The 8,323-nt window shown below is 49.0% G+C and overlaps 1 long non-coding RNA gene across 1 annotated transcript; it reads right to left on the reverse strand.

Annotated features, from left to right (window-relative positions):
- Window positions 1-7,285: 7,285 nt before the first annotated feature.
- On the reverse strand, window positions 7,286-8,272 carry LOC131220685 (uncharacterized). The gene is made up of 3 exons (XR_009158776.1): window positions 8,141-8,272; window positions 7,529-7,969; window positions 7,286-7,422 (listed from the first exon to the last, which is right to left on the reverse strand). It is a non-coding gene; the product is annotated as an uncharacterized LOC131220685 (long non-coding RNA).
- Between the last annotated feature and the right edge of the window lie 51 nt (window positions 8,273-8,323).

The following is an 8,323-nucleotide window of genomic DNA, read 5'->3' on the forward strand; positions in this document are numbered from 1 at the left end:
AGTTGTCGAGGGTATACTTCCCGTCTGCATGCATCGCCGAGTATTATTTGATTCGCCCTTCTCACTCATTCATGTCCGAGGGTTTCTGCCGATCGACATTCGACAGAGTCTACTAGTGAGGGATTGCCCGTAGCGACGCCCTTGGGGAAGACCGCAATGTTGGGCCGATTTTCTTGCCCGGTTCTTTTCGGTGATATCTTTTTGCCCACTTGTTTGTGCTGCCGATGTCAGATTTGACGTTATCTTGGGCATGGATTGGCTTCCGAGTATCACGCTATCTTGTGCTGCGAGGCCACATTTCCCATACCAGCCCGCACCTTCATCGGCCGAGCCAGGAGAGCCGTTATCTTGCTGATGTCCCGGGCCGAGGAGCCTATTGCCTTGTGTATTGATCGGGTGCCTGTCTGCGACTTCCCGACGTGTTCCAAGAGATTCCGGGACCACCACGCTGGCATCTTGAGTTTCAGATTGATCTTATGCCTGATGTCGCGCCTATCTCGAAGGCCCCGTCCCGTATGGCACCGATGGAGTTGCGTGAGCCACAGACCGTTGGACGAGTTGCGTGAGTTGGGATTTATTCGTCCCAGCAGTTCGCCATTGGGAGCGCCGGTACTCTTCGTTAGGAAGAAGGATGGCTCGTTGAGGCTCGTGATTACCGCGAGCTCAACCGGTCACGATTAAGAACAAGTACCCGCTCCCAAGGATAGAGATTTATTTGATCAGCAGGGTGCATAGTTCTTTTAAAGATTGCGTTCTGGTTATCATCTGATTCGTGTCCGAGAGGAGGACATCCCAAAGACATTCAGGATGCGTATGGTCATTTTGAGTTTGTTCATGTCCTTTGGATTGACCAATGCACCCGCAGTCTTCATGCATTGATGAACGAGGTCTTTCGCCATATCTCGATCGGTTTGTTGTGGTCTTCATTGACGACATTCGATATATTCGAGGACCCGTGAGGACCATATGCGACATCTGGAGATCTTGAGACCCTCCGTGCCCACCAACTATATGCGAAGCCGGAGAAGTGTGAGTTCTCGAGGAGGTGAGATTCCTCGGTCACGTGGTGACGAGGGAAGGTGTCGCGTGGACCCCTCGAAGGTTGAGGCGGTGCGTCAGTCCCATGACTCCATCCGAGATCCCAGTTTCCTTGGTTTAGCGGGATATTATCGGCGTTTCATTGAGGGCTTCTCCCGTTTTGCAGTTGACCCGGTTGACTCGGAAGGGCGCGAAGTTTATTTGGAGTGACGCCCGTGAGCGAGCATTTATGGAGGTGAAGGCCTCACGTCCGCTCCGTCCTCACTCTTCCCCGGGAGTGATGGATTCGTGGTATTTACCGATGCTTCGCGTATTGGATTGGGTGTGTCCCGATGCACGGTGACTTAGCATTTGCGTCTCCCCGCAAGGTTCATGAACCGAACTACCCCACGCACGATTTGGAGCGGGCAGCAGTCTTCGCACCGAAGGTGTGGAGACACTATCTTTATGGGGTTAGGTTCGAGCTCTTCTCGACCACAAGAGCTTGAAGTATCTATTTTCTCAGCCTGAACTGAGAGAAGCTGGATGGAGCTTTTGAAGGATTATGATTTTGACCTCCAACCACAGGCAAGGCGAATGTGGTGGCGGATGCCCTTAGCCGTCCGCCAGCCCAGTGGCACATATGATGATTCGGGAGTGGAAGATGCTCGAGGATATAGCAGAATACGACTTTGATTTTGGTCGGCTTCTATCGTGCAGTTATCGAGCCTGCCGATTCAACCCTCTCTTGTCGCAAGGGTGATCGAGGCTCCCGATGAGTCGTTACAGGTTACCGAGCGGGCCGGCATCCGAGAGTCGCAGTTGGAGATGGGTGCTGGTGGGCTTCGCTTTAGAGGCCGATTGTGTGTCCGGAATATTCCTGAGTTACGAGAGATCTTATGACCGAGGCACATCGATCGCGGTTTTCCATCCATCCGGCTCGACGAAGATGTACCGTGATATGAGGAGGCTGTATTTTTGGTGATTGCTTGCTTTGTGGCCGAGTGTGACACATGCCCGCGTGTCAAGGCAGAGACCCCCCCTTGCAGCCGTTGAGCATTCCAACGTGGAAGTGGGAGCACGTATCTCGATTTCATTATGGGTTTGCCGAGGACTCGGCGCGGTCATGACGATCTGGGTTGTCGTGGGCCGTCTGACGAAGTCGGCACATTTTCTTGCGATTCGTGCGACTTGGCCTTTGGACCGGCTTGCGAGGTTATTCCTTGAGGAGATTGTGAGACTGCACCTTCGATCATCTTTGACCGAGATCCGAGATTCACGTCTCGGTTCTGGAGGAGCTTTCAGTTCAGTACATCGTATCATCCGCAACCGATGGGGACCAAAGGGTCAACCAGATCCTTGAGGATATGCTTCGGCTGCGTGATTGACTTTGGTGGTATGGGATGAGCATCTGCGATTGGGTGAGTTTGCATCAAGAGACAATTGGCATGGCTCCTTTTGAGGCATTATATGGGAGCGTGGATCTCCGAGTTGTTGGACCGAGGTTGGAGAGCGGCGCTCCTAGGTCCCGAGCTTGTGGGAGACATCGGAGGTTATTGATATTATCGGGGAGGATGCGCAGTGAGCCGCGAAGAGTGTTTTGATCGCCGCGTCGTCCCTTAGAGTTTGAAGGGGGGACCATGTGTATCTCAAGGTCTCGCCCATGAAGGGCATAGTTAGATTTGGAGCAAAGGGCAAGCTTGCCCCGAGATTCATAGGACCTTTCGAGATCACCGAGCGCATTGGCGCGTGGCCTATCGGCTTGCCTTACCATCTCGGTTGCAGCGTCCACAATGTTTTTCACGTCTGTTGAGGAAGTGTGGGTGAGACATAGTTCCTGTTCGACTGGCGGCCGTTGGAGGTTCGTGAGGACGCTTCTTACATTGAGCGGCCGCGTATCCTTGATCGGAAGGAGCAGTCCTTGAACTAAGGTCATTCCCTTGGTGAAGGTTCGGTGGGGTCCATTCTCTGGATGAGGCATCTTGGGAGCGCGAGGCCGAGATTCAAGAGCGCAATCCCCTCTTCGATGATTGATTGTATGTTGTATGTTATAGGTTGTCTCGTATTTATATGGCGATGCCTTGCTTCCTCTTCTATTATGATTTATATTTTCTTGTGTTGATTGTTTAAATTTCGAGGACGAAATTTTTATTTGGTGGGGAGAGGTAAGACCCGTGTCCTAACCGACCATTTCTTAGCTTGCGGTCCTTGGCAAATTCGGCAACCTTCGCACCGATCGGTGTTTGCGCACGATCCTAGGCCGTCCCGCCCCGACGCGGCGATCCGAAAGTTGTATCATGCGACGCGCTGCCGCCCGGTTCCAACGCCGTGACTTGCCCGAACCGATACTGTAAGAAGATGCCGATCGCGTTTATTGAAGAAACACCGCGTTGGGATTTCGAGGGAATCTCTACACAATAAGTCCCATCAATCATCATTAAATGCAACCTTATCTCAAGTACAACAACCCATACCCCTTTCTTCACAAAGTCAACTCTCTCTCTCTTCACCCATCCCTCCTTTACTCACTTTTCAAACAAACCCATGCCCCATTAATTACACCCATCACTCCATCACCTCATATCACTCCCATCCTCTCATTTTCTCTCTCATTTTCTCATATCTCTCCAAGCAACCCCAAGCCCAAACGTCCAAGCTTCCTCTCCCTCTCAAGTGTGGTCCACCTTCCATCATCCATCTACACCCTCCCATCTCTCATCCTCACCATCAAGAGTCCATCATCCTCCATCAAAGTTGAAGCTGAGGGGCATTGGAGTCTAAGAGACCAAGAAGAAGGAAGATAGGGTGGGTGTTTTATAGGCTTAGAATTTGTTTATTTTTGATGGACCAAGTGGGGCCTACCGATTGATGGTATGAATCCCACTTGGAACCCACTTGATATGTGTATTGATGTAGGTATTTGAGGGGCCCATAGTGGCGGGGCCCCTCCATCACTCGTCTCTCTCTCTCTCTCCTTTTCCTTATTGTGGGCCACCTTGATGTACAATATATCCGAACCATCCATCCAGTAGGCCGTCCAGGCTGTTCAACCAGAGCCCACCCTTGTTGCCGGCTTGGACAAACCCTGATGTAGGGAACATACAAATATCACTTTGATTCAAAGTTGGTAGGGCCACACAAATGTGGACCCCACCCTGATATGTATACACATGTGTAGCACGTCCACACCCTCCTAATCAGAGCCTAGATGGGCAGATCCAACAGCCTAAGTCTGCAGATCAACCTGCTGCTGGACTGATGTCCAGCACTGTTGAATCTTGTATTATATTATATAATAATAATTATTATATTACTATATAGTATATAATATTGTGGTGGCCCCACTTTGTGAATGAAGCCAAGCCGTCCGCCCACCTGGATAGAACCATGGGACCCACCTTGGTGTATTGTTGTGGCCGCACCATCCAAAGGACGGTGGGCCCTGACGATGTACGTGGGATATATCCATACCGTCTAGCCCTTTGGGCGGTGGACCAGCCATGATGTATGTCTTCCATACTCTCCATCCATCTGCCTTGGACGTGGGGCCTGCCCCACACGTGTGACACATGTGGGCAGGTGGGACCCACATTGATGCAAGTGTCTTCTATCCACACGTTCTGGCCGCCGTAAAACACCTATACCGTCCAAACTTGGTGTACGTGGGAGCTTATCATGATGTCTGCGTTTCATCCATGCTACTGGACGCCACCATGGTGTATGTCATTATCCACATCGTTAACCTGGTGGGTCCCATCTGGAACCGCAATGATGCATGGGTTTTATCGGCACCATCCATCAGGTGGGGCCCACCTTGATGTTTGTGTTGCATAAAAACCATCCATCCATTTATAGTAGGGATGGATGTGCATCACATCTAGACTGTCCATTCCAGGGGCCCTGCCATGATGGATGTGTTTCGTCCAGCAGCCGTGGACGTTGAAGCCCCCCACATTCCCACACACACGTACATATATTTTAATGTGTATATATATATTAGTGATATTGTGTTGGTGGGCCACTCCTACGTGGGACCCACCTTTAAACATGTTATATGCACCGAGTATGGCACCTCCTGCCATTGTACAGGGGTATAATATGTAATATTATATTATATAGTACATGGCCACTACGTGGACCGCACCGTGACGCATGGTTCTATCTACACCGTCCAGTTGCTGGACGGTGCAGCAAGTATGGCAGCCACGCCGTCCATCCATTTTACGGGCGGTCCACCGTGATGAAAGCCAAGCCGTCCAGCCATCTGACATGCACACAACCCCACCATGATGTATATTTTGTATCCACACCGCCCATTTGGTGGGCCACTGTTTGGCATGGACCCCCCTCTCAAAAATCAGGCCAATCCAGCGCTCGGGCGGCCCACATCACAAGAAATTTCTGGGTCCACAGAAGTTTCAGATCAAGCTGAAATTTGTTGTTCCCCTCCTCCCTGGCCCGTGTGACCTTATGAATAGGTTGGATTTCAAATAAATATTATGGTGGGCCCTAGGCCCATGTGGTGGAGCCATATTGATGTATTTCTGGCCATTGGGGAGGCCCACCTTGATATATATATAAGGCCCATGAGGTTAGGCCCATTTGATGTATTGGTGGCCCGATGTCGAGGCCCACTCTGATATATATAAAGGCCATGTTACGAGACCCATTGTGATGTTTTCAAAGGCTCATGGAGTATGACCCATTGCAATGTACATAAGGCCCACTAATGCGGCCCACTTGATTTATATAAGGCCCATATGAGATGGCCCATTTGATGTATCTGAGAACTATGGGTCGAGGCCCAATGAGATGTATATTAGTCCATTGCAATGTGTGATTTCCTATGGTTGTGTAATGGTACTTTATGGCGGGCTATGCCTTGGGAACAATGTTGGTTTGACGTCCACATTGTAAGGACAATGTTGGTTAAATGTCCGCATTGTCACACTCCTTAAGGCCACTGATAGGTTCATACTTATACTCTGCAGGCCGTCTAGGCCCATTTCTGTGATACGCAGAGCCCATCCCTATATGCATGTTTAGTATAGATCCATGGTTCATGATCATTCGCATCATATGTATGCCTGACGTGAGGAGTGACCGATCATAGCATATGCCTTTGGGCCGATTGTTCCTGATAGGGGGAGTTGCCCCATATAAGTGCATGGTACATGCAAGATTGATAGATAGTATGACTCATGCACTTGCATTTTTGTGATTATAGTTACTTTATGCCCTAGCGACCATGCCTCCACTGATACATCGTGGATGGCAGGATCGAGACCGAAAATATTTGATTCTAGATACGGGCACCATAGATGTCCCCGGGTGAAAATCCCTAAACCCGATGGTACCGAGGATGACTCCAATGTCGAGACCGAGTGGATATATGGCGCATGAGGGCCGAATACCGAGGCCGTGTCTCCCACCGTGTCGGTTGAAAGGAGTGTGGCCTTACTCGCCCGAGGGTAGGGGGCAATACTAGGCCGAGTTTGACCAGCTCGCGAATGGGTCCGCTATCGACGTGGATAGGTATTGGCGACTATTGGTCGCGGATAGTGAGGTTTCTTACGCCATTTGGACTGTGAGAGCGACAGGGCCATTTGGAGTGTATTGAACCCCTGATTATCCCGAATGAGAACCGTCCGATACATGTTGAGGATTGGCATGCTTGAGTTGCATTTCACATCGCATGGGATGGCATTCATATCTTGCACCGCATAGCCTTGGGGATTGCATTCATGTGCCCATTACCATGTTTCCACATCACTCTGACCTTGCATTTTGAGTACGTTTATATTGCGCACACACTTACACCACCCTCTAAGCTTTCCATAAGCTTATGCACGATTGATGCGTGCAGGTGACGCCAGGACGTAGTCGCAGCCATAGTCTCGTTGAGCGTGCAGCCGAGCTTCTGGAGTTCTGTTTCTTTTGTTTCATTGTATTTTCCTTTTCTTTCGCATTGTACTTAAAAAGTTTTTGATCTTAGTGGATTTTGTGGTGGTGTTCTTGTGGTTATTGTTTGTGGGTTATGCTTTTGTTATGCTCATTATGATTCAGACTGATGACTTGAAATCCTCCTTGTAGTATCCCAGGATCGGAACCTGGTGAATGGGTGCCGGGATCCGAAAATGGGGTTCTACGGGGCTGTGAGCCCGGTTTCCGAGTTCGGGGCGTGACATCTTCCCTGAGAGGAATGCTGCCAGATGTATGCGTACTTCATGGAGTTCAATGAAGCATGCATGCACCTTTAATCCTGCTACTGTTGGGCTTGAATCAGCTGCCTGAAGGGCTGGAGAAGGCCTAAAGAATGCTGCTACCTGCTGTTTGACACAGGAACTGCCTGCTGTTAATCTTGTGCACATCCCTGATAACTCTAGGCTCTTCAGCTCTGGCAAACTGCATTGCTCAACAACCACCAGACAACACTAAACAATCAAGGGAAAAAAATCTACTTTCTCCTTCACATGAACTCGTAAAGGATCTCAAGTTACAAGATTATCACCTTCGCATTTTCTTCGCAATGCTTTACAACTGCTAAAATGTTTGAGTAATGACCAGCAGGCCAGGTTCTGAACCAGCAACTACGGTTGAAGGAGCCTGAACGCTTGCGTTTTCAGCAGGTAATGGTGTGATCAAGGCCAAACTAATAAGAATGGATCGGCACCAAGCAACAGAAGCATGCTGATGTGGGTCTGTAGATGATGTTTGTTCAATTTGAAATAGTCACCTTGAAGTAGAAGCTCAATTTGAAACAAGGTATTTGAAGTAAAAGTTGTCGTGTCATGCACAAACAGTAATAATAATAGTAAAAATTCATTTGAAGAGGAACTTCAGGCATGTATGGTCAAGCTATCCTACCTGATTATCACTGTGGCCCACATGGCTAGCAGAGCTGCCTGATTTCCTGGCCATTTGGGACACATGAACTGGTGGTGTACAAGAACTACCATAAGTACAAAAACCAAAAGGTATCAAATTCAAATTCAGTGAAATCATGAAAGTAGAAGTTTCAGTTGTCTAGACCATTGATCTATTAAAGGGATAATCACATGGAATCACTCCAATGGGGATTTTCATGGCATCGCATCACACCATAAGAAAGAATCAGTTGTACCTAGGATTCAATGAAACCCAAAATTCTGTTGTCACTCTTCAACAAGCAGTGCTAGTCGATTGATCTTGAACACCTCTAGCAATGAACCAAACCATAAACATACTTTTGTTTCTACAGGAACAGAATAACAACCTGTAACAACAAAACACCATTTTTTAGTGTCTGGGTGACCCCATGGAAAAA

Source organism: Magnolia sinica, chromosome 12 (assembly GCF_029962835.1).
Source record: "Magnolia sinica isolate HGM2019 chromosome 12, MsV1, whole genome shotgun sequence".
Lineage (NCBI taxonomy): Eukaryota > Viridiplantae > Streptophyta > Magnoliopsida > Magnoliales > Magnoliaceae > Magnolia > Magnolia sinica.